The sequence below is a fragment of the Lepidochelys olivacea genome, assembly GCF_965140295.1.
Source record: "Lepidochelys olivacea isolate rLepOli2 genome assembly, chromosome: 4".
In the NCBI taxonomy this organism is placed as follows: domain Eukaryota; kingdom Metazoa; phylum Chordata; order Testudines; family Cheloniidae; genus Lepidochelys; species Lepidochelys olivacea.
This window is the reverse complement of record NC_140414.1, coordinates 55,302,824-55,330,478: the sequence shown is the minus strand read 5'-3', so window position 1 is coordinate 55,330,478 and position 27,655 is coordinate 55,302,824.

Here is a 27,655-nt window from a genome sequence, read left to right as displayed (position 1 = left end):
TTTCTGCATATATATGTCTCATTGGCAGCAATAGGGTTAAAATGGCCACTCTCTGGAGACATCAGATAGCTTGAGATAGCAGTGATTTTGTCTGTATGGTAGGCATAATTTACTGATGTTTTTCTAACATCTGGAGTCGAAATGTCACATCTGACTGACAGCTTCTTTGTACTTACAGCTAAATGAAAAGAGAAAGTCAGCAACAAACTGTTAAGCTGAAGGCAAACAAAAGATGTTTGCTGTCCTCTCATAAAGTTCTAAATTATATCTTTTTAAAGTCATTGAACAAGGCAAGCTATGTAATATAGTTTAAGGTGGATCTAGAATGAACCAATTTTTGTTCCACTGGGTTTGGGAAAGATGATCTTTATTTTAGAGTATTAATGTGAGTTTTTCATAAGCAAGTATTAAAAAGAAATTTGAATGTATGTCCTCATTCCACATGGATCACAAGCCAAGCAAAAGAGGGAAACATAAATAGATTACTTGCTATGACCACATCACTTAGATAACAATACTAGACACTTGGGAAGTGCTGATTGATTGATGGAAAAAGAAAATGCTGATAGTACCTCTGTCAATACTACTGTATCTCAGAACATGGAAGTATCTGCAGGAAAGTTATTAATAGCAGGTACTTTGTTTATAAAATAAAAATTATTATGAATTAAGTCCTTAACTGAAGTGTTCCAGACTCAGTGCAACCTACTTTAAGTAATATATGACCAGTATAAACCTAACGCTTAAAATTCAGACACATGCCACATTACTCACTATTGGATGAGTGAAGCAGATGGGGAAAAAATAGAGACTTATCTAAACCTGAGTCAAACATCAAACAAACAAACAAACAAAATGCATTTTCAACTGTAGAAAATAGTGGTGTATGTTATTATGTGTTTGTTGGCTTTTTGTTTAGGATAACCTTATTTACTTCTAGGTGGTGAGTCAATAAGAATGTTACAGAAATCATCTTAAATGATGGCTATTACAGCTCATTATATATTATGTACATGCTAAATAGTTTTAGGCAAAGGGTGTATTTCACTAGTCCACCCATAAAGCCTGATGGACACAGCTGTTTGTTCTCTAAAGGAGAATTACTTTGTAGCGTAGAAAAAGTAAAGGTGTTAATTCATTCTATATACAAACTAATTGCTATAAGAAGTGACAATGCATTTATAGATAGTGAAAATTGTATTAAGAACAGAATAAAATCAAATTTGTGTTTATACTCATGGAATTCCAAAAGGATTTACAATGCAATTGCATCTGATGATAGCGTAGCAATTGTACATGATATCTATATGCATCAGCTATACACATGTTCAGGAATAACTACCAAATGCTATGTATGCTACAACCTGCTTTGAGGAGAGACTAGGAAATTCTGGAAAGGACATTAGTGTTCCCCTCCACTCTTTGAAATATTATTTTAGAAAATAGCACATATTCTTGGAATTCCACCCACAATATCACCAAATAGTGGGCAAAATTAAGGGGCTTCTATTTGAAATTATAACTTCAACATCACTCTTCTATAGGGAAAAGAAAGTAGGTCAATCCTGTCCTTCAAATACAAATCTTCATGTTTGAAAATATAGTTAACCCATTTCTCCTCAGATTACTTTGGCTTTCCTCCATAGGTGTGGAGCCAGCATAGGGTGAGTGATCAACTTGCAGTGTACTCCAGTAATCCCAGCTGGCACATGGTCCTTTAGAAACATATGCCAACAAGGAGTATCGCAATACCCAATCTATCATTTTTACCAAGAGCTGGTCCTGTCTCCAACCCTTTTGAGGTTCATTCATGACTACTCAAATTCCTTTGGATTTGGACCCCAGAATTTCTGCTTCCCTTTAAGGGGGATGAAAAACCACCCACTGGGATCCAGGCATTGCTTATGCAGGTCTTGCAGAACCAGCAGAGACAGTAGGAGGCACCATTATAAATGCAGAAATATTTATTGAAGCTGGTAGAAAAAGCAGTCATATTTATTTAAATCCTCTGAGAATCCTGAGAAGTGATCAGGGGCTGAAGAAGCTGAGAATGGAAAAGAAGTTCTGGGACCACGAGGCCAGAGGCCTAACTGAGTGTTTTGCCTCTGGGCAGAAGGGACGCATGAGAAGGGAACGTCCTATGTATACTGGAACATGAAGGCTTGCCTGGAAGTGAGAGGTGCTGGAAAGTCCCAAAGAGTCCCAACTGGTGAGAGAGTAGGAAAAAGAGGGGCCTGCTTTTCCTGTGAAGAAAGGGGACATGTGAGGAGTCATTATCCTTACAAGAAAAAAGAAACTAGCCTCAAAAATGGCAACGCATCAATAAACAACTGGAAGGAAGTGCCAGAGGCCCAGAGCATGTGCACAATGCTTGTAGAGAAAGCCAATGGAGTTGTAAAGATAGAGGTTGAAGAAAAATTGGAGGGAAGAAAGAGTACCCCAAAGATAAAGTGAAAGGATACAGGTACAAATACAGAAAGTAACCGGACTACTATGAGAGAGAAAGTGTTGGGAGAGTCTGTGGAGCAGGGGGAAAAGCTACAAGAGAAGTTAATGGCTACAGATCAAGCCTTGCAAGTGGTCCTGCAAGACTTTGCATTCCAGAGAGAAAAGTTTTGGGACACAATGGAGAAGAAGGGTAGACTGGTTCTCATGGTGGATGACCTATAGCAGGAGCTGACCTGTTGCTAGACCTGGCAGTTCCAGAGATGGCACCTGTGCCCCCAAGGGTTACAGGTTTTAGGGAAAGCATATGTAGTGGGGTGCCCACCCCACACAAGGCCTGAGTAGGAAACAAAGGCCAATTAACCCTGTGATAGGCTTCACTTTCAGGAGAGTCAGAGATAAGGTCTAATTGAAGCCCAGCTGGGCAGGCTGGGTTAGTATATAACCAGGAAGTGAAGAGCCAGCAGGGTCTGCAGGAAGGAACTCTTTAGTCACTCCCTAGAAAGAAGGGGATTGGTAAGAAACAGGGAAGAGTCCTAAGAGGGGAGTAAATCCTGGGATCCTGCATGGGAATACAGATTCTGACAAGTATCTGAGAGTGTGAAGTAGCCAGAGGGAACAGAGAAGTGTTCAGTGGTAAACCAAGGAGGCTGGGGTGTGGGGGAGAGGGAAGGGAGATAGTGACTTGGTCTGGGAGCAAGTAGACAATAGTTGATGGACGTAAGGTTGGAACCCAGAGTAAAGGATGGACCTGGTTCCCCTACCAGCCCTGGGAAAGTGGCACAGTCTGAGCAGTGGAATGGAAGACTGCCTGATCATCCAGCGAGATTTGATATCCCAGAAGAAGAAAAGTATAGTAACCTGGCTGCAGGGCCAAGCCGTGAAGAGGAGGCACCCTGAGTTATGAAAAGGGATCAACTGAGTCGAGAGAGAGAAGGAGAGAGCCAGGGCAAGTGACTGGTCAAGAGCTAATCCCCAGACGCAGCCACAAAGACACCACAGCAATGGGTAGTGAATCCCATCTCAGTTCTGTAAAGCAGTAAGTCAGTCTGTCACAAGGAATATTGATGTTCAGGTTGTTTTAGGGTTCAATTAAAGAACCTAAATGCAGCAACAGGTCATACAGGATCTTTCAAGCACTTCCCCGCATGATAAATTTAACCCCTCGCTTCTGGCCTATTATGGAAAAGTGCAGGTCCAACTCAATGCACGCAAGCTGAAAATCATCATTCCTCCTTGCATCCAGGTTGCACAATACCCTTTGCTGCCAGAATGACCTCATCAGCCCACAATGGTGCAGAAAAATAAAAGGGGAAAATGCTGTTTTGAAGAGAAGATCCTGAGTTCTAGACCAACTTACCAACATGCAATGGCCATCAACTCCCTAAAGACCTTGGGGAGTGACAAGGGCAGTTCTCTTTATGGACTTTAGCCTAGCCTCCTTTTCCATTGCACATCTTATGAGACATTTATCTTGTCCATATAGGGCCTCTTTTTCTGAGACAAGATGGAAAAGGCCAGAGCATGTAAAAATGCAGTCACTGGAGCAATAAGTCATTCAACCTGTTCTTCCATGGCAAGCCAAAGGTTGTCAGGCTTCTTCTAGCCCTAAAGTAAAGAAGCTTGAAAAAATTCCCTACAGGGCTGATCAGTGCTAATTGCTACTGACTACTACAACAACCCCACACCTGTAAGATGCAAAGGGACTCTTGGATCCCTACCAGCTGTCCCTCTGCCTCTGGTATTAGCTGCCAAAATCTCTGAGTCTGCAACTGAGACACAGCACCAGCATTATGGCTATCAGCTCCTGCCATATGGCAAACCTGAACACACACATATACGACTGTAGTCAAAGCAGAGCAAATATCCTCATGACTTTCATTATCCTTGGGGACCCTAAATGTTTGGTGGTTGATAGTATGGCCACCAGACCAGAACATAACCCTGCAATTAGATAAGTGATCCCACAAATCACTACTGCTGCTAAATCAGAGTATTTCTAGGAAGGTTGTGTCTGTCCCCTTTTATTCCATCAGACACCCAGCCTTCTTGCCATCATTCAGAACAACAACCCTGTAGAAATAAATTGTGAAACCTAAACCTCCCACGCCACCTTCAGTGCAGCTGCAGATCCAAGGAATATTTCTCAACTGATCTCCACAGAGGGACTCTTTAAATCTTTCCAAATTTCTTCCTATATGCCAAGATCCTTTCTTATTTGCCTCATTATCCTTATATGGTGGTGCTAGAACATCTTACAGCCACTGGAAAGGAATATATATCTACTACCACTCCATATGCAAAAAACAAGTTATGACATTTTTCTGTTGGTATTATAGAGGCTTTCCAAAGAAAATACTTACTGTGAAGCTGGCAGACCTTCTGGTCAATGTGCTTTTTTGTATTATCTGAGTGTAGCTGAATAATTAGATACAGCATACACTGAATGCCGCCAACTAAGTAGGAATTGTGTGGGGCAACTAAGGTGTATTTGCGGACTCCTCTTGGGCAGCCTTTGCAATGCAACACCCTCTCTAACTGAATAGTGGGGTTTCTCTGTGCAACAAGGAAAATATCTCTCAATTCTCCTTCTTACATATATTCTTGGTTATGGAATGGTGAATACCCAAGGGATTTCTTTCTATATCTGGTTATTATTTTAATTATTTACCCAACACAGTCGATATGCCTGAGCTGGTATAATAGGTGGTAACTTGCTCTTAGCCTCGAGGGGATTACAATAAAAAACAAAGACAGATCATGTTGTTTGATGTTTACTTTCTTATTAACTTGTATTTAGCCCCTATGGCAATGGACACCTAAGACAGAACTCACCTAATTGGTTAAGCAGGTGAAGCAATTGTAAAAACAGTGCAGATATCTGTGTTAAATATATTTCTTTGGTGAGTTATAGTTGAAAAGTCATCAAGTGTGTTAGTAATATTTCCCTGAACAGGACCGGCTCTAGGCACCAGCAAAGCAAGCACGTGCTTGGGGCGGCACAATTCCAGGGGCGGCGTTCTTCCGGCCACCCTTTTTTTTTTTTTTTCTTGCTTGGGCAGTTGTGCTCTCGGAACTTGGGGTGGCAAATTTTTTCCTTGGGGCGGCCCTGTCCCTGAATTCCCCTGAAGTTACAAACTGAATATACTTCTTCATCTCCTATCCTAAAGTATTAAATAGTGCATTGCCGTTATGTTTCAGCCCAGAGACGGTCAAGTTCTAGATATGAGTATGGGCTTCATTCCCCTCTCACTTACACAAATATAACTCCATTGGCTCCTCTAGAGTTGCTCAGGATTCACATCAGTGTCAGAGAATCAGATTTGAGAATTTAAGGAATATGTTTATATTTTAACATTATAAGTATTTACTACAATTATTTGGCAGGGAGTACACTGTAGGAAGATATCAGTATCTTTTACTGAAATTAAATTCCTTTATAAAAAGACTGCATAAACAGTGTATACAGTATTTTATATAAGCTGCTTTTATGCTTTTAAACAGATATTGAGCTGACACAGTTAAAAGGTTCTATTGGTTTGAAAGATTCTACCAGTACTGGAAAATTTTCTCATTCTAAATAGGGAATTGTATGAGAAAAAGTAATATCTTTCATACCTATTGAACATTTCAATTTCACCAAATGTGAATATGTGTATACAAACACATATATAATTATAGACATATATCATAGAAAGTAGACAATATAGCTTGGGTATTTTATATATTCTAATATTCCATTCTGGACAGAAGGTTCATATTCACTTGAAACTTTGAATCATTAAAGTTTCAGATTTGTCAGTCTGTAAGCCTTAAAAATGTCTTTAAATAACAGCTTTAGATCAAAGACTGATTTCTAAGCATTTCCATCTGGAAACAGCTTGCTTCATAAGATCAAAAAGACATGTTTATATACCATGACAAAGTTCCTGCTCTACCTTGGTGGGTGTTGCGCTTATAGGCGGATTTGCTCAACTTGGAGCTTCATGGTAGCCCTCAGCTTGGCCATTTTTCTGAATTCACAGTCCAGGTCGACTCCTCCTGTGTCTCACCAGAAGTTGGGAAGATTTGTGGGGAACCCGGGCCCGCCCTCTACTCCGGGTTCCAGCCCAGGGCGCTATGAAATGCAGCTGTCTAGAGTGACTCCTGGAACAGCTGTGCGACAGCTACAACTCCCTGGGCTACTTCCCCATGGCCTTCTCCCAACACCTTCTTTATTCGCACCATAGGGCCTTCCTCCTGGTGTCTGATAATGCTTGTACACCTCAGTCCGCCAACAGTCTGCGTTCTCACTCTCAGCTCCTAGTGCCTCTTGCTCCCAGCTCCTCACACGCACACCACAAACTGAAGTGAGCTCCTTTTTAAAACCCAGGTGCCCTGATTAGCCTGCCTGAATTGATTCTAGCAGCTTCTTGATTGGCTGCAGGTGTTCTAATCAGCCTGTCTTAATTGTCTCCAGAAGGTTCCTGATTGTTCTGGAACCGTCACTGTTGGGAAACGGAATGTCCTTTGTTTGCTCCTTAGCTATTTGCTTTCTATTCTTTCCTAAAGCCCCCTGGCCCGGATTTTTCTTACTTTTTGCACCTGCCTTAGTCCCCCCCCGACCGGGCCAGACGTTTTTTTTTGTTTCTTTTGATTCTTTGTTTTTTTTCCCGGCTACGTGCTTCGGCCCTTAGCTTGCCAGCACCCGCCCCCCCCACGCCTGCTTTCGGGCTCAGCTATTTGCCTCAGCTGAGCCCCCGGAGGAGGGGGGGAAGATTGCCGATTTTGCTGTCCGGAGGGGGGAATGGAAACCCCCAGACCCAGCCGTTTTGCTAGCAGCTTGGACTTTACAACATTCTCAGCATGCCGGAAGCCTTGGAACACAGCCAACACAGCTGGAGAAGAAGATTTCAGAAGACAGGAGAAATAATCCAGGAGAGCTATAAATCTTCGTGAATGGGGCCGTAAGACTGAGTAATTTTCTGAATTATACTCTCGTGGGGGGGAGTTTGACTGTGGTTACTTGCGTTTGTGGTGGCACAGGGGGTGTGGCGCGGAGACTGCCACCCCCGATCCATCGGTGCCCCTACCCCCCCATCGTTATTACAACTGTCACGGCCCCCCGCCGTCTGTCCCTGCTGGCAACCTGCCATCTCCCTTCGGATACAGCTGTCCGCTTTGAACTTTGCCTTCCGGACCGGACATAACAGCCGACCAACCGAGACTCTTTGGACAAACGTGTGTGGGTCTGCCCCCCCCCCCGGATTGCTTATCCCACAGCTTGCCCCTATTACCGGACCCCGATTTTGTTTCTTCCCCCCCTCCCAGTCCAACCCCCTCGGCATTCCCCCCCTCCCCGCCTGCAGCCTAGCGGGGAGGAGTGGTTTTTTTCCTGTCCCCCTCCCCCCTTCTCCTTCCAGTGTCTCCCCGTCTCTCTCTGCTCACAATGGCGGGGAATGAGAGGGGCGAGGCCCCTCCAACAAAATCAGTTGTCCCTTCCCCACCTCCCCCCCTGCCTGACCCCCAAGGTCCCCCCCCACTATTGTTAAGATACTTGCCACCACCCCCCCCCGCTGGGACACCGGCGGCAGGAGGCACCGGGGTGATTACTGCTGCTGCTGTGCCCACCGCTCCCCCAGATTCTAGGAAACCCCCCCAGCTGGCCGGAAGGGCCAGGGGGGGAAGAAAGGAAAGGGCCCCACTAAAACCACTAAGCCCTCCATGGCAGGGGCTGCCCCCACCGCTGTGGCCTCGTCATCAACCGTGGCGCCCCTCCCTGTGTTTCCCTCCATCAGCTCTGCGATTGTCCCTCCCCCGGCCCCCAGGACATATGCCCGGGCGGTGATGGGCTCCCCCCTGCCTGCCGCCTCATCATCTCGCCCCCCCCGCCTTCGCTACCATCACCAGCGGCCGGGGCCCTTTCCCTGCCTTGACCAGGAGGCATGGTGTCTGTTGCCTCCTGGTGCCCGCCTTGCCCCATGTGGAGATATACGTGCAGGTGTTGGTGAAGGTGGTAGAACCCACAGCTATTGTGGCGGCCTCCAAGATGTATGGGAAGGTTGTTTTTTTCTTAGCTTCGGAGGCTGCCACCCAGGAGGCAGTGGAGAGGGGCCTGGAGGTGGGGGGGTGTTTGTCCCCCTGGAGCCACTAGAAGACCTGGGCGCTTGCCTCATCCTCACCTCCGTTCCTCCCTTCTTACCAAATGTTGCCCTGTTACCCGCTCTCTCCATTCTGGGGAAACTTGTCTCTGTCATCAGCCCTCTTCCGTTGGGCTGCAAGGACCCCACCCTCCGTCACGTCCTTTCGTTCTGCCGGCAAGTGCAGCTTCTACCGCCAGCAGGGGCGCCTGATGGAGAGGCACTCGAGGGGTCTTTCCTAGTCCCCTACCAGGGAGCCCGCTATCGGGTCTTTTACTCCACCGGAGAGGCCCGGTGCTACCTCTGCCTCTCAGCGGGGCATGTCCACAGAGACTGCCCTTTGGCCCGGGGGGGAGGGGCACCCAAAACCCCCAAGACCCGGCAGGACATCAGCCCCATCGCTGCCGACGCCCCTGGCTGCCTGGCACCTGAATCCAACCCTCCTCCTACTCGACCCATCGCTGCTCCCATCCGGGCCCAAGAGATACCTTCCCTACTACCCCTGGGCGAGCAAGGGAGTTCCACCCTTGCTCTTACCAATCCAGCAGAGCCTACGGAGGAGGGTGTGGCAAGGATATTACCGGGTATAGGAGAGGGCCTGCCCCAAGGAGAAACCCCCGCCCCCATGCTGTCTCACCGCTACCCCCCCCGAACCCCTGAACCATCGCCTCCGCCCTCTGACACGACCCCTGCTAACCAACCCCCAGATGATGCTATGGAGGGCTGGACCCTAGTCCAGGGGAAGCGAGGCAAGCGGAAGGCTTGAGCTACGCTGCATCCATCCGATGCGGAAGCCCCCCGGAAGACCAGGAAAGGAGGCACTGATATTGAGCCTCCCGCTACGGCCACGAGTGAGATCCATCTGCTGGTATCGGGAGGGGAGGACGGACTGGCATTGGAGGGCAGAATCCCCCCTCCACGGGAGACCCTCCCCTCCGAGACTCCTGAGGACGCCCCTTCTGCCTGGATACCACCCGAACCCCCCGCAGACCCCGAGGCGACCGTTGAGGAGGGCCCTAGAGGAGAGGCCCCTGGGGTAGCAGGAGCTGGCCTCTCCCCCGTGTATGAGGAGATTGAGGCCCTGGATTTGACCCCGGTCACCCAGGGAGAGGATGATTTACTGCCGGCTGGCCTCGAGCTGGGCAACCTTACCCCAGCCCCCCTTTCCCCATGCTCCCTCCCCCTAATTGCCTTCCCGGGCGAGCACCCTGCAGAAGGTGGTCCACCACCTGATGCCATAGCAGCTAAGACCACCATGGAGCCAGTGCCTAGCATTATTGGGAGCCCCCTCCCTTACCCCTTAACCCTTGACTCTGCTCAGGAGGCACTTTCGTTTAGCTTCTTGCCTCCTGAACCCCAGAGCCTTACCCCTGCCCCTGCCTCCACCCCTGTCCAAGTCCCCTCCTCCTGCAATGCTAATGCTGCCCCTGGGGTTATTTCCTTCCCGTCTTTCGCAGATTCCCCCCAGGGAGCAGTCTTTGCACTTTCTATTGCGACCCATTAGGAGTTGCAATTTTTTTCCCTGCCATCCCCTTCCACCCCAAGGTGTGAAATGAATTTAATAACCCCAGCCTGTCAGACGCCCCGTTGGTGGTCCGCACCCTGTCTACCCGCCTTAGCGGACCACGAGGATGTATTAAGAGCCCCACCAGGGAATACCCCGGAAATCGTAACCCCACCCCCCCCATGAGCTGCGGCATGCACTACGGAAGTTCTTAGAACACACCCGTGGTGCCCGCAATAGGGTACAGCTAGCTCTTCAGCTATGGCCAAATCCTCCAGGCCACAAGGGCCCTTATACAGGAGGGCAGGGGGCAAGGAAAGCGCGGTGCTGCGGCCTATGAGCAAGCCCGCAGCTTCCGACATGATCTACTCATCCACGGGATGGGGCACGGGTTGCTGCGCAACCAGGTGGGGGCCCTGAACACCCCCACCAACAAGAAACCCCCAGCCCCCCAGCCCTCCGCATGACGCCTCTTATTATTGCAACCCTGAATACCAGGGGCTGTAGGATGGCTCTCCGCAGGTCCCAGGTGCTCTCTTACCTTCGGGAAGGGGGGTACTCTGTAGTCTTCCTGCAGGAGACCCATACGGACCCGACCGCCGAGGACAGGTGGCGGCTGGAGTGGGGGGACGGGGTATACTTTAGCCACTTCACGACTTGGCAAGCTGGAGTGGCAACCCTGTTCTCCCCCAACCTACGGCCCAAGGTGCTAGGGGTCACTGAGGCCGTGCCGGGCCACCTGCTGCACCTTCGAGTCCGTATGGAGGGGCTCATGGTCAATCTTGTTAACATCTATGCCCCGCAAATGAGCTCCAGGCGGCCACAATTCTATCAGCGGGTGTCCGACTTTCTCGGCACCCTAGATTCGCACGAGTGCCTGGTCCTGGGAGGGGACTTTAACACCACGCTTGAGGAACGGGACCGTTCAGGGGCCGAGCCGAGCCCAGCCGCCACGAATATTCTCCGAGGGATAGTTGAACATCACTCCCTAGTGGATGTCTGGCATGACCATCACCCAGATGACACTTCCACGTTCACTTTTGTCCGGGTGAAGGCTCATCTGTCACACCACTCTCGGTTGGACCATATTTACTTATCCTGTTTCCATCTTTCACAGGCCCACTCCTCCGCCATTCAGCTGGCCCCATTCTCCAACCATCATTTAGTCACTGTAACGGTCTCCCTCCGTGCAGAGAGACTGGGGCCGGCCTATTGGCACTTTAACAACAGCCTGTTGGAGGATGAGAGCTTTGTGACGTCCTTCTGGGAGTTTTGGCTGGCCTAGCGACAGCAGTGGCGTGCCTTTCCCTCGGTGCGGCGATGGTGGGATTTCGGGAAGGTGCGCGCCAAGCTCTTCTGCCATGACTACACTCGGGGCACCAGCCGACGGCGAAATGCGGCGATAGAGCAGTTGGAATGGGAGGTCTTAGAGATGGAGAGGCGCCTGGCCGCCAACCCCGAGGACCCGTCCCTCTGCGGAGCGTGCCAGGAGAAGCGGGAGGAGCTCCGGGCCCTCGAGGACCACCAGGCCTGAGGTGCCTTCGTTCGGTCTCGCATCTGCCTCCTTCGGGAGATGGACCGCGGCTCCCGCTTCTTCTATGCCCTGGAGAAAACGAGGGGGGGCAAGAAACACGTCACCTGCCTTCTTGCGGAAGATGGCACCCCCCTCACTGATCCGGAGGAGTTGTGTGGGAGGGCCCGTGGCTTCTACACAAGCCTTTTCTCCCCGGATCCGACTGATCCTGGCGCTTGCGGGGTGCTCTGGGAGGAACTCCCCATGGTCAGCGTGGGCGACTGAGACTGACTAGAGCTGTCTCTCACCCTGGCCGAGTTCTCGGAAGCCCTCCATCGCATGCCCACCAATAAAAATCTCCGGGCATGGACGGGCTGACCGTGGAGTTTTACCGCGCGTTCTTGGACATCCTCGGCCCAGACCTAGTCACCGTCTGGGCTGAGTCCTTGCAGAGCGGGGTCCTCCCTCTGTCGTGCAGGCGAGCGGTGCTCGCCTTGCTGCCGAAGAAAGGGTACCTCCACAATTTACGAAACTGGCGTCCCGTCTCACTCCTTAGCACGGATTACAAAATCGTAGCGAAAGCAATCTCGCTGCGGCTAGGGTCCGTGATGGCGGACGTGATCCACCCAGACCAGACCTATACTGTCCCAGACCGCAGTATCTTTGATAACCTATATCTGGTTCGGGACCTTTTGGAACTCGGGCATAGAGACGGTCTGTCGTTCACCCTACTGTCCCTAGATCAGGAGAAGGCATTCGATAGGGTGGACCACGGGTACCTCCTGAGCACTCTGAGGTGTTTGGCTTCGGACCCCAGTTTGTGAGTTTTCTCCGGGTTGCTGTACACCTCCGCAGAGTGTCTGGTTAAGCTCAACTGGACCCTGACCGAACTGGTCAGCTTTGGGTGAGGAGTACAGCAGGGGTGCCCCCTCTCGGGCCAGCTGTACGCTCTGGCAATCAAGCCCTTCCTCTGTCTCCTCCGCAGGAGGCTGACAGGGTTGGTGCTGCGGGAGCCGGAGCTGCGGCTTGTCTTGTAGGCGTACGCCGATGACGTGCTCCTCGTGATCCAGGACCCCGGCAACTTGGTGTGGGTGGAGGATTGCCAGGCCGTCTATTCGGCAGCCTCCTCCGCCCGGGTCAACTGGGTCAAGAGCTCTGGCTTGGCGGTAGGAGACTGGCGGCAGGCGAGCTCCCTTCCACCCACGCTTCAGACCATCCCGTGGAGCGCAGGTCCACTGCTCTACCTCGGCTTTTACCTTTCTGCCACACATCCCTCTCCACCAGAGAACTGGGAAAATTTAGAGGGCGGGGTGATAGAGCGGCTCCGGAAATGGATGGGACTACTCCGATGTCTCTCCCTCCGAGGGAGAGCACTGGTGCTTAATCAACTAGTCCTGTCCATGCTCTGGTACCGGCTCAACACCCTGGTCCCGGCCCCAGGTTTCCTCACCGACCTCCAGACATCGATTCTGGGGTTCTTTTGGTCAGGAACGCACTGGGCCCCGTTGGGGTTCTTCATCTACCCCTGAAGGAAGGAGGGCAGGGCCTGAAGTGTCTGTACACTCAGGTCCATGTCTTCCACCTCCAGGTCCTACAGAGGCTCCTCTATGGTGCAGGCAGTTCGGCGTGGAGCACACTGGCGCACGCCATCCTGTGCCACATCCGAGGGCTCCAATATGACCTGCCGCTCTTTTATCTCCATCCGGAAGGTCTTCCGCAAGACCTCTCCAGGCTGCCGGTCTTCTACCAGGACCTCCTCCAGACTTGGAAATGGTTTCTAACGACCAGGTCCGTGGTGGCCACCGAGGGACTACATCTCCTCGCGGAGCCCCTGCTACACAACCCCCAGCTCCATGTGCAGGTGGTGGAGTCCCGCTTGGTGCTCCAGAGCTTGATCCTGGCAGAAGTCATGAGAGTCGGAGACCTCCTGGACTACGACCGGGAAGACTGGCTAGGTCCCCTAACACTCGCCCGGCGCATCGGGCTCTCCAGACCTCGTACCCCCCGGCGCGTACTTCAGGAGGTGAAGGTACTTCAGCGGTGCCACCCGCTGCTCAAGCTTACCTCGATCGGGTCCTGCTCGAGGGCACACCCCGCCCACCCTCTACCCCAGGCCTGCCAGACTTTTTATTTGGACCCCTGCCCTGCAGATCCAATCGACCCCCCAAACCCTTCACTGCAAGCTAACTGCATGAACTGCAGCCGGTACACTTCCAAACCACACCAAGGAAACATCTATACACGCTTGTGCTCCACACCCTCCACACCCTCACCCTAGTGTCCCGCCCTGACACAAAGTGGCAAGACCTTCTGCCACCTTTGGAGGGTGAGCAGCCCCTGTCGGCCAGCCTGTATTCCACCTTGGTTCCAAGGCCCGTCGGGGACATCAGTTGGCGGCTCCTTCACGGATCTGTGAGCATGGGCACGTACTTGGCTCGGTTCACCCCATCCTAGATACTTGTCCCTTTTGTGGTGTGAGGGAAACCCTGGCACACGTATATTTGGAGTGTGCCAGGCTGCAGCCCCTGTTCCAGCTCCTCACAAATCTCCTATTACATTTTTGGTTGCATTTTTCCCCTCACCTTTTTATTTATGCACTCGCCATCCGTGGCCTCACAAAGTCACGGGATCTCCTAGTTAACCTCCTCCTGGCCCTGGCTAAAACAGCCATCTATAAAACCAGAGAGAGGAGGTTAGCCGATGGAGTTTCCTGTGACTGTGGGGCCGTTTTCCGATCCTCGGTCCATTCACGTATCTGGGCGGAGTTCCTCTGGGCGGAGTCCACTGACTCCCTTGATGCTTTTGAGGAGCGGTGGGCGCTGTCCGAGGTTCTCTGCTTGGTGTCCCCGTCCGGGTCCCTTTATCTGACTCTTTGATTGGGGGAGAGAGTAAGGGACCCCAGCCCCAGCCATGCTGCTGTGGACACCACCACCCTAGAAGGGTCCTTTCCCACATGGGTGCACGTGCCCCCTCCCCGCATTGTCCACCCCACAGCCTGCCCCTCTTGTTGGGTGCTTTCAGAGGAGGGAATTGTTGGTGACATTCGGGCGTGGCACCAGGTAACTCAAGGGGGTGGAAGACCACGAGAGTTGATGAAGCCTCCTCGTTCTGGGCCACCAGGTAACTCGGAAGGGTGGAAGACCACGAGAGTCGAGGAAGCCCCCTGCTCTGGGCCCAGGCAAGCTTGAACACTTCCCTCCCCTGAAGCTAATGAGAAAACAATTGTGATTGGTTGCTGTGTTACACATTGCATATGCTGCTGTTTTTACTTTGTAAGTGTGTTATGCAAATAAAAATATCTTTTGCTTCAAAAAAAAAATTACTGTCCTATAGCCATCTGGCCTGACTCTGTCACAATACTTTGATTTTATGGGCCTCAATAAAATGCCAATATCAGTCAAAACTAAGTAATATATAAGAATGGGAAACAAGGTAAGTTTTGCAATTCAAAATGTTCTCTTTATGAGGACAGTGAGACAAAAAATAATTGAAGACATATGGACATATTTTATTACACTTGCCCTATTCTCACTCTCATTGCTAAATAAAAGCTATTAAGCAAATATTTAGATAAAAATCATGAGAACTTAAGAATTTAAGGTTATGGTAAACTTAGAACCTGTTAGTGACAAAGAAAAAAGTGAATGTGATATAAATAATTTCATCATAATATGAGACATCTGCTGGTGGTTGTTTTTTATATTGACAAGTTCAATAAATACATTCTTAACAATGCCCCTTTTTTCTGTAAATCTGTCAGGTTTTTTTGCTATAACACAATGAGACAGTTCCTGGGTCATTGCCTCTCTCTCCTTGCACACTGCAAAGGGCACAGAAACCAGCCATCTCCCATTCTAGGGATTCTCTACGCATTAGGGAACTGCTAGTGGGTATAATGCTTATTTAGCCACTTCCTCTGCTGCCCCCTTGAAAAGGGGATGTATTAGAGTTATATAAGGGGGTGGCCAAAATGCATTGTTCTCTGGATAGACCCAGCTGACAAACAACTTCCTGGTAGTTGTTGCACTTGGTAGAGTTTAGAATAAACTTCCAGCTATTCTAAACTCCACTGGACTGGGACTAGTGTAAAACCAATCACAATTTCAGGGAGCAGCAACTGGTAATAGACCCAAGGGAGATGGGGTATGGCAGAAGATCTCATCTCTCTTTTATTAGAAGATACTGTAAATGTCACATTTTCATTTCTTGCTGTTAATTGTTTATTATACAACACCCAAATTCATGAGGTATTTTAGAGACAAATCCCTCCCCTAAAGAGTTTACAATCTATACAAGACAACACAAAGATGATGGAGAAGGGAAAATGATGCAACTAATGTTATACCCATGGTCATTTGTCCTATTATATTCCGGTGTGGGGGGGAGCTTCAGAAGCCCCCACTCCCCCAGAATATAATATATAATGGTATATATAATGGAATATATGTAATGGTACATACATCTCTGTTATATGTGTACATTATACACACAGACCATTGAGGGTGAAGGGGGAAGAAAGAGTTGTCAGAGAAGGTACCTGGAAGCAGTATATACAAAACTATCTTAGACAGTTGTAAGTAGAGCTGGCCAGGAAGCCACATTTCAGTTCCACAATTTTTTTCAAGTTTTCAGAAAATATTCATCCTGAATCATGACAAAAAGCCAAAATGTTCATGGAACTGAAATCCCCAAAACAATGAAATGTGGTGTTTTCAAAACAAAATATGCTCCCCTGGCTTCCCAACTGGTGGGCTGCAGAAGAGCAGATACACTAGAAACCCTAGCTGCTGCAGACTGAAATTCACATAATTCTTGTCAGCTTCACTCCTGCCCATCACAGTATGCCAGCAATGAATACCTGATGCTTGTTGTCAAGTATTGAACAGTCAGGGATTGTTGGAAGCTTGGGGAGCCCTTGTCCTCCTCAGTAGCCCATTTGCCAGGTTGACATGGAGTTTTTGGTCTGGAAGCTCCTGCTCCTAAGTTCAGAGTCTCTCAGCTCAGCCAGGGCTTCCAAGTTCCCCATTTCCATTCACTCTGCCTGGCCAGCTGAAGGAGAGCCTGGAAACCTTGGGACCACTGAGTGTGCGGCAGCCTACTTGGCAGGTTACTGGGGAGCCTGGGAGATTGGGAGGCAGAGCTCCCACTTGTCCCTCACTGCTAAACCAGCTGTTCTGGGGTGTGGAAGCCCTGGGGTCTTCAGCAGCCGTCCAGGTAGGCTGCAGAGGAGCTGGGGGGATCACAGGTTTACATTGCAGGTTTTCCTAATGATATTTTCTAATGGACATTAAAACATCCTGCACACATATTCTAAGTTCTATAGTGCCTTTATTTATTTTGCTTATGCTTCTGGTACATTTTATGAGCACAGGTAGGGGAAGCGAAGGGGGGAAGGATGGAAATCAGAGCAAATTAATTTAATGTTGAATGAACCATAAATGTATTCAGGTACTATGAGTAGTTCTGTTTTGAAAGAAACCAATTTTTTTTTTGTAAACTACTTTACGCCACATGGTGGGTTTTTTAAATAGAATTGAAGTAATATTTTTTTTCTAATCTTTTCTCTGACCTTCTATCAGGATCTGATTTTATTTGGCTGGGTAGATAAATCATATTTCTTCTCTATCATTACAATATTCTGTGAGAATTTGCTCAACTCAGAAATGTGGTGGTGTCTCAGCATTTATTATTTAAGCTAAATGAGAAGGTTTTCACCTAATCTGTTTCCTTTCTTTTGTTTCATAAGTGATGATCAAACAAATATAGTTTGATTATTTTAACATTGTTGATGATTAGCAGAGACTTGGTGGAGTCATCTTTCATTTTTAAGTATCTGAAATATATATGATTATTTCAATGATTCAATAGAGTTTTAGATCATGGATGCAAATTTTATAAGGTAAATTGATGACCAGATATAAAACCATTTTATTTTATTGATGAAGCTGATGCAATAACTTGTGCTATTCTGCACAAATTTTCATTTTTATTTATGTTGATTTCATCTTTATACTCAAAATGTCAAATGAATAATAATTCTTGATTGTACTAAAAACCGACAAAAGTAAAGAAGGTTTCAATTAGATTTTATTACAGATACAGTAGATACAAACACTTTCAAATACCCCAGAATGAGATTTTGCCTGAAAAGAAAGAAAAAACTCATGTAATTGATGTTGTCCTAAAACAACAACCTTATGCTAAAACTCACCCTTGAATATCACTGCTTTTTTAAAGATATAGAATTTCTACTTTTCTTACTTATGACATGATCATTTTTAACTAATTATAATTGTCTAAAAACTGCACCATTAAATATATGTTAAAAGCCTATGTTCTCGTGGAAAATAATATTATACATCCAGGAATAGTACTTTGCCAAAATAAAAGGCAAGAAATGAACACAGTTGACTAAAACATCAGAAAAACAAAATAAGTTTAAATAAACCTAAACCATATCAATGCTGTCATAAACAGTAAAGGAAAAAATGATTCATAATAAATTCTACTCCATTTATTGTGGCAATCCTAGGTTTTCATAGTAAGCAGATTACATGTTTAGGAGGAAATAGAGTTCCCTCAATATTGTTAACACTTCTAACAAATTGCATTGTTTAAGTGTACTAATACAGCTAGTTCTGTTGGCTGAGGGATGGCTCAGGTGATTGTTAATAGGTTATAGAACAATTCAACTCTAAGTTGCTGGTTAAAAACCAGCACAATTCAGGAGTGAATTAAATATGATACCATCTGTTCATTTTCTTTATTAATGAGTATAGTGGACTCGATCCAGTTCCCAGCAGATAGATATCCATAGCAGAAACACCACCAATTGCCATGCTTGTTGGCAGTCTCACAGAGTGGCCAACAACTGAATGGGCACAAACATTGAATTACCCTAAATAGATGTTCCCTCAAGGTCAGGGTTTAGGAACATTGGTAGGATAGCATGGATACGCCTGCATTATTGTTAGCCATATTCGCTGTCTCTACCTGTTCTGTCAGTAGAAAGAAGACTTCCCATTGTTGCCAGCACCCAGTGCCGAGAGGCTGAACAACAGCTTGAGTTGGTTCGTTACCCGGTGTGCTACACCCAATAATCACAACGGGGTGGAGAAGCAGAAAAGTTTATTTGAAGCTTCAAAAAGGTACAGGGAGATTTGAATCTCAAATCCTGTACAACAGAGCAGGAAGTTACACAGGCTTTTATACATCCTTTTTCCCAGCATACTTATCCAATAGCAAGCTGCTCCAAGTATCCATATAGCCAGCCAATCCAGTTCCCAGCTAGTTCCCTGATTCTCTGTATCATTTGTTAAACTATACATAAAGCTGCTTTATTCAGCATTGTTCTTCCATATCTCCCCTGTTTGGCCTTGCTTAGTTTCAGGCAGTCTGACTCTGCAACATACTGTTGCAGATTCTCAGCATAACTGCTGTGTGTGCCTCCAGGCGGGGGGGCAAGGACACTTGGGCCTAGCACGCAGAGCTGCTGCGCGTGCCTCCAGGCAGGAGGGGGGGGCAAGGATACCGGGGCCTAGTGCGAGGGGGCTTCATCGACACTCGTGGTCTTCCATCCCCTCGAGTTACCTAGTGGCCATGCCCCAGTGTTCCCAACACCATCTCCAGGGCTATCTGCCTGAAACCTTTCAACAAGTACTAAATTCTCTCATACAAGTAAACCAAAACAGAATGCCCTTTCATGGAAAGGGTTGTGGTGGAATGCCAGTCTTAATATCAGTATTCTTCAAGACTTCCCATAGGTCTCATGGACCTCAGTTTTCTTTCTAGAGCAAGATATTGACAGTAACCCATGCCAGAGTAGCTTATAGCTGAGCTCAAGTCCTTGCCATGGAGTGGGAATTCAAACCTGGATCTCCCCCCTCCCAGCAAAGGGCCCCAACTACTGAGTTAAAAGTTATAAGGAGGAAAACATGCATATGATTTTCTGAAGTTGGCCCTGAAAATCTCTCTCCAGCCCCAAAACTTATCAGGTTGTTGCCGGCACAGAGTGTCCAAGGCAAGCAACAGCTGGGTTCATTGCCCGGTGTGTGTCGCGCCAATGACCACAACGGGGTGGAGAAACAGAGAGATTTATTTGGAGCTCCAAATAGGGCGCAGGGAGACTGAGCTATCTCAAATCCTGCAGCAGTGCAGCAGATTCCAGTATACATTTTGTACCTTTGCCTACTTCACGACACAAGCTTATGCAACCAATTAACTGTTGCCCCATACAATACCGTAGCCAATCATCTAAAGCAGCCAGTTGTGTTTTTCCTCAGTAACATTGCCCGAGCCTTGCCTTATTTGGTCCTATTTGTTACTGGGTTTTGCTAAACATTTCTGCCTTATCTATCTGTTTCCCAGGCCGAAGCTGGCCTTGGCTGGCGAGCTGTGTGCAAACCTGTCTGTCTGTGTGCTAGCTTCCTCAGAGTTATGCAGGATCACAGAGGGTTCAAGGACCAAAGGGGCCTTGGTTTATCCGGGCCTAGAGCAGGAGGGCTTCCTCGACACTTGTGGTCTTCCACCCTCCCGAGTTACCTAGTGTAGTGCCCAGTGTCCCCAACAAGGTCAAATTTTCAAGTAGTTTTGAGTCAGCTGAAACTGCAATTTTTGATGAATAAACTGTCTGAAAAAGTTTGCCAGCTCTACCTAGAACACCTGTGCCACTAACTCCAGCAAGGTCACCATTCTCCCCCAAAGAAACATCTTCATCTGCAAAAGTTCATAAATTCTATAGTTGCTCAAATAAGTATTGGGTCTCTGACACACAGGCTTATTTGTGATTCACTACTCTATATCAACAACTTTTTGTTAGGCTAGACCTATTCTCTCCACCTCACATACTGGTGTCATATTTATCTAAAAGTTGTCATGTAATATGTCATTGGAAAACTAATAACTCGTGTATCATTAATATTCTTGTGTGATGTATATATGCAGTGTATATTAAGAGCTATGGATATATGACAGAATTATGACTAAAGTTTGTTTAAACCAGGGATATTGGGGGTGATTGGTAAACAGGTCTGCCTAGACAAAGGAATGTGTTTGCTTCTCTGACCAGCTCAGTCCTCAGACAGAGACAATGAAGGTATATTTACGTATCAGGTAAACAAAGCTATCAAGCTAACAAGTGGGGGAAGAGACAGTATGGTGTCTATGCCCCAGTAGGAGAGAGAAGCTTGGTCTGGGTTTTAATTTTCAAAGAATACATTGCAAAGGCTAAATAGTCTACAAAGACAGGACGCTGAACCTCAAGTGATAAACAATATTATTGTATTATGAACGTGTATAGCGTGAAGTTTTTTCTGGTGATTAATATTATTGTAAAATGTTTGTATTTACACTAAATCAGGAAATAAGTATACTTAATGATATTATGCCTTAAAGCCTGTGACCAAACAGGGAAAAACAGCTTCTCTTCCTGAGAGGAGAGAAGGCAGTATCTACCTGTCTCCAATGAAATTAAGCAAGGTGTGAACAAGAATAATGAAAACTCTGTTTATATAGAAATCAGCAGGAGCTATGAAGCCCACAGGAAGGGAAAAAACAGCATGAGGTCAGCCTGCCTCTTGAAATAAGGGTTTTCAGCTTTGGAAGATATAAGCAAGGACAGAAGCCATCTTTGGGATTCATCTATCATTAGACAGACAAAAGGGAACAGGGTTCTAGCATGCTGAGAAAGATGGGTCATTCAACCGGGGGGCGGGGAGGGAGGTTGTGCTGAAGTTTCTGGGAACTAAATATGAGTAAAAGTTCTTTGCAAAGGTTTTTCACCTAAGAGGACAAGGGAAACTAGCCATGTGTGCTTATATGGAAGGTTCTGACTGAGGGAAAGTCAGCCATTGGATGGGCAGAAGGAAGATTTGTGAGACATTAAACCTGTACCTTTGCTAGATTAAATTTTAGACTTTTAGATGTGTTTTCTCTTTTAGTTGCTTGTCACCATTTCTAATTTTAATTCTTTTATTTGGCATCACTTAACCTATGTCCTGTTAATACATTTTGTTTTATTTTTTACTATAAACCAACTCAGTGCTGTGTTTGCAGGGAATACACTATTCCTACCTAGTTAATTACCTAGTTAAGCTAAAAGAAAAGGAGTACTTGTGGCACCTTAGAGACTAACCAATTTATTTGAGCATAAGCTTTCGTGAGCTACAGCTCACTTCATTGGATGTAGCTCACGAAAGCTCATGCTCAAATAAATTGGTTAGTCTCTAAGGTGCCACAAGTACTCCTTTTCTTTTTGCGAATACAGACTAACACGGCTGTTACTCTGAAACTAGTTAAGCTAATAAGCTGTGATGTGCTTTTGTTTCTTTAAAGAACAGACAAACCTTATTATTTCTCTGACTGTCTAGGAGATGTATGAACATTGCAGAGCTCATGGTTTTGGGAAAATTCAGGACTAGGAGTGTATTTGGATCACATTGCTGGTTGTAAACAAAACTGGTGGAAGCCAGAGTGGGGCTGCAGACAGGCTGCTGGGTTCAGAGCTGCTGAACCAGGGCTGTCTAGCTCACCCACACTCAGGGTGTGACCTGCATGCTTGTAGGCTGGCTATTTGCATCCCAGGCTGGGACCTACATGAGCAAAACCTTGTAAGGCACCCAGGGTTTGCAGGGCAAATGGTGACACAACTCCTTGCTGGTCTGGGTTGTACCCTGAACCCCATGACAGTTTTCTGCACTAAATTATGTGTGTGTGTGTATATGTGTGTATATATATATATATACATACATGCCACACACACACACAGTATGATGCTGGCAGACCAGGTGCCAACTGATGCCAGGGCCTCACTCACAAATGCATACCTGGGAATCAGTCTGGTTCACCTGTGTGTGTTTAGTGACACATTCATCAAGGGTGTCCTCTGTCTGGGATGTTGTATGGTCTTAGTTTGGAGCCATTCCTGCTTCTCCTCCATAGCCATCAAATTGGCCTCTCTGTGCCAGGGATGCCAGATGCTTTCCCAGTTTGTCTGTCAGCCTATGCTGTTATCTCCATTTTTATCACATCTGTATAGTGATGAACAAGCACTTTGTGCTTGTGTATAAAACAGGCATCTTCTGCCTGCATCAACTGGGCAATGAGCAATTTGATCTTACCAGGCTCTTGGCAGTGTAGCAGTCCTCCTTTGTTGCTACAATTGCAATGGGGCACCTCTGGAGTTAAGATATTAGGGGTCTTTTTCAGTCCAGAAAAATATATTCTCAGGAACTGGAAAGGGGCTTAGGAGAAGGTACAAAGCTACCTGCAGAAATGGCACTGGCTTCTTGCTGAACTCTTTTTGAGATTAGTTTTATTTACCAACAGTTTGTGGATTCAATATTGTGGCACTGCCTACTGGGTCTGGACCCTCCCCCTGGCCTTTTGGGCTGGAAACATTTTTAATGGTTTTATAATCAGTTACCACTGATTGTGCCCTGCTTTCTTTTTCCTACCATTAGATGAAGGGGGCCAGGGTTCATTAATTTAGTGAGCAGGGTGGCAGCCTTTCACCTCCAATCTGTTTAACGGTTGCTATGATTTGACTCTGCTGTCCAGGAAGAGGGGCTTTTTCTCTTGTTTGTCATGCTGGGGGGCTGGGCTCTGACTCTAATCTATTTTCGTTGGCACCTGGGCAGTCAGATTTGCCTTCATTCTATAATGATATTTTTTAATGCCTGGTGACTTCTGCAAAATGTGCAGCTGGACTGGGTGTTTTCCAGCTTATGGCTTTTTGGAAGAGCTGGTATTTTTTAAACCCACTTTTTCCCACTGAAGCTCTCTCATCCAGGAGCCAGTTTTCTGCCTTACGCAGGCCAGGTGGTCCAACCTGTCCCACTTTATTGTTCCTAGTTGGCCATGCTGGAAGTCAGATAAAGCTTCTGCTTTTCAGATCAAAATATGGTTTGTGCATTTTTTTTGGAGAAGGTCCTCACTGAATTCCAGGTGGCACTCCCTCAGCAGTCCACTCAGTATTTGCAGAAAGTTTTGAGGAAATTGTTCTTGCAGAGGGGGAATCCTGTGTTCTCACTTTTTGTCTCCCCTATGGTGGGTGAGATCCTTCTGCAAGCAGACAGATTGTCCTTAGAAGGGTTTGGTAAATGTATCTTTTGCATCCATGACCAAGAAGCAGGTCTATGACATGAGAGTCAAGGTTTGGCATTATGCAACTTTCTCTAATGTCCCTGAGGATGCACTCATCTCCGGGTGACTCTGTCCCTGGCTTGGCTGGTCCTCCTCTGCCTAAGTGCTCTGATGACCTGCATTGGACAGTCCTGAATAGCATTGTAGCAACCAATCATTTTGTGAACCATATTACCCCTGAGGCATCTGTGCAAAGACCCTTCTGTTTGACTTCGACAGTTTCATTTTTTCCCTACACTACCTCCATTTGATTCTTTTTTCCCCAGATTTTCAGCATTCTTCTTCACCTTTCCTCTTTTTCCACCACAGGGAGTGGTAGCCTTTCTCAATCACTGTCCTAGGGTAGACCTGCTCCCTTCCAAAGCATCAGGATCACATCAGAGCAGGTGACCTGTTCACCCCCTCATTCTACAACAGCAAAACCTGACACATTCCTCTAGTCTTGCTGCAGTATTGCCATTTTATTTTAGTATAGGGCTGAGAGATTTCCTCCATGCTTCATGATGCTAATAGGAAATCCCCAGAAATGGGCAGGCTAGGGAAAGTAAATATGACTTTGTTGCCTTAAATTGAGATAATATACTAATGTAGTGCAGCTTTAATTTTCGATTACAAGGGGGTAGGTTCTGTTCTTGTATCTGACATCATCAGGTAAACTAATATACCATTTGTAATTAAAATAACATTCATACTGATTTATATATTTAATTCTAATATTTAAGGGTAACACTGGTGACATGTGGCTAGCTCTTAGCTGAATCATAGAATCGTAGGACTGGAGGGGCTCTCGAGAGGTCTTCTAGTCCAGTCCCCTATACTCATTGCGGGACTAAGTATTGTTATCTAGACCAGTGGTCTCCAACATGGGGTGCACAAGACCATCCCTGGGGGTGCGTGGCAGGAGGAGCGCCGCCAAAGGAGCCCCGCCAGCACGGTGGCAGCAGCACTCCCGGACATTTGATTCTTTGGCGGCACGCCGGCGGCAGCTCGGCTCTCCCTGCTCCATCTTGGGTGGCACGCCGGCAGCAGCTCGGCTCTCCCTGCTCCATCTTCGGCGGCACGCTAGCTGCAGCTCTTCTTCTTCTTCTTCTTCTTCTTTTTTTTTTTTTGCTTCCCTAGAGCTGGCCTTGGGGGTGCGCGATCCAAGAAGTTTGGAGACCACTGATCTAGACCATCACTGACAGGTGTTTGTCTAACCTGCTCTTTAAAATCTCCAGTGACAGAGATTCCACAACCTATTTACTTCAGACCATTTCTCCAGTTTGTCCAGATCATTTTGAATTTTAATCCTATCCCCCAAAGGACTTGCAACCCCGCCCAGTTTGGTATCATCCACAAACTTTATTGTTCTCTATGCCATTATCTAAATCATTGACAAAGATATTGAACAGAACCAGACCCAGAACTGACCCGTTATGCCCTTCCAGCTTGACTGTTTATCACTGATAACTACTCTCTGAGAATGGTTTTCCAGCTTATAGTAGATCCATTTAGGTTGTATTTCTCTGGTTTGGTTTTTGAGAACATCATGCAAGACCATATCAAAAGCCTTACTTAAGTCAAGATATATCACATCTATCGCTACCCCCGATCCCTTGTTACCCTGTCAAAGAAAGCTATTTGGTTCAATTTGCTCTTGACAAATCCATTCTGACTGTTACTTATCACCTTATCTTCTAGAGTCTGCAAATTGATTGCTTAATTATTTGCTCTATTACATTTATGAGTACTGAAATTAAGCTGAAATCCTCTTTGTTCCCAGAAAATAGAGTAACAAGGATAGTGGCACTGCAGGCTTCCCAGTGTCCATCTCTAAGAGTGAATAGTTAATCTATTTCCTAGGCCTCTGTGGAATTCACGCACTCCAAAAAGGTTTGTGATGATTTGAATAAGTAATGCATCATTGTGACATGTCAAATATGGAACAGTTCTTTAATCATGAAGATCAAAAAGCTATCCAGTTCTTTTTTGTTTTCTCAGAACTAAGCTCCAGAGCCCTGAGTGTAGCTAAGATACTGAGAACTTTCTGAGAGCAGGAAGTATAGATATACCACCAAGGTAATGTAAAAGTTGCTCCTCTGTGGTTGCCGAGGCAGAGGAGATTGAAATTGCCATGCCATGCAGATGCCCTATAACCTATAACTTCATTTTGTGCTCCATATTTAGTTATTTTTAGGCTGCCTATGAGATGTAATAAATCAGTGCTTCTCCTAGATGCCTTCTCCTAAATGCCTTAATCTCTTCATATGCACCTCCACTGGTGGCTTTGCCACTGTGTTCCCACACCTGGTGGAATTTGTGTAGCCTGAGTTGCACCAGTCACTGTCAGTGCAGTGGATTCTTTTCTATTCTGTAAAAAGGCATCATATATACATAACAAGCCATGTAGCCAACATCAGACCTACAATGGATGCTTCAGACATGAAAAGGAGAGAGTTTAGATGGGGGGGGACACCCCCCCCCCAGAGATCACTAACTAGAATAAATACTTATTGTGCTTCTTGAAAGTTTTAAATAAAATCTATTAAAGGGCCATGGAAAGATGAATATTTGAACAAACCTGGTTGAAGGACATTTGGAAGATGAAAAGGGTTGTTCAAAATTAAGGATCTGTCTTCCAGTGAAAACCATCATGGCAGAAGCTGGACAAACAGCAGTAATGTACTGTTGCCAAACATCTTTCCAATATTTTCTTAATTTTCATAAAGCCAGCTTGTTTACATGCTTATTAAATTATTATTTGTTCCAACATTTTTCTTGCAATCTAGACTGGCAGAGAATAAATGTCAATAGCTCACTATCATTTTAAAAAAGCTGGAAATAAACTCAAATTATTGTTGCTTAATTTGGCACTATATCATGGGGTTTACATTAGCATGAATAATACCAAAATGTATCCAAGACAGATGCATAAGCATTAAGTTTCTGATAAGCAAACTCTTGACAGGACTATTCATACTGATGGCTGCAATGTAGCCTACAGATTGAAGGGATAAGTGTTGTAAACTGTGCTGTCATATTTTACCAATTGGGGAAATTATGTGCACTGTTGCTGTGGTAACACATTCATACCAAGCTTCTGTATAGAAGCATTTAATGTGCTAACAACCTTCTATATTTTAGGTGGTTCTACTAAAATGAGATGATTCAAGTAAGCAGTTTTTACAAAGCTTGTATTTTCCACTACTATAGATTATATATTGTGTGATATGATATATCTGTGAGGACGAGTATGAAGATATGATTATAGTTGCATATATTTATACACAACGGCAAATTCTACTTACAGGTTTAGAGTAGGCTAGTAATCTTGATACACGTATGAGGAGTGGAGGAAAGAAGAAAAGGAAAATACCATGCAGAAAGCAAGTTGTATGCAAAGTCCAATGTGAGCAATATATTAACACTATTTCAATTTTTTAAAATTTGTTAATTAGTTTAATTATAGATCATAATTTAGGTTAATTTTATATCTTAATATTGAAGCATTCTATAAATATATAGCTATGTATAAGAATATCTGGCCTAGGACCATAAAGATAGAACATGCTCGTTAAAGTGTAGGTGTAATGTTACAGTATCTATGTTATAATTAACAACACTTTAGCACTAGCATTATTTCAATAGTATCAACAAAAATGTGTGATTTTTGGTGCTATAGACCCAATTACCTTGTGACCATTGTTGCTGGCATTTCTTTTATAACTTCTTAAATAATTATGTAGAACACATCTAATTTTCTATTCCAGTCTATACACTACTAAAACAATGTTCAAGAGATTGTGTAAAAACTCTAATTTCCCATCATCTGTCTCAAGCAGATGCTATTTATCTAAGAGGATTGCATAGTTTTATTTTAATGTGTCTCGAGAACTAGAAAACCTTCTAAAATATGTTTTCTTATTTAATATATTAATTTGTAATTGCTATGTT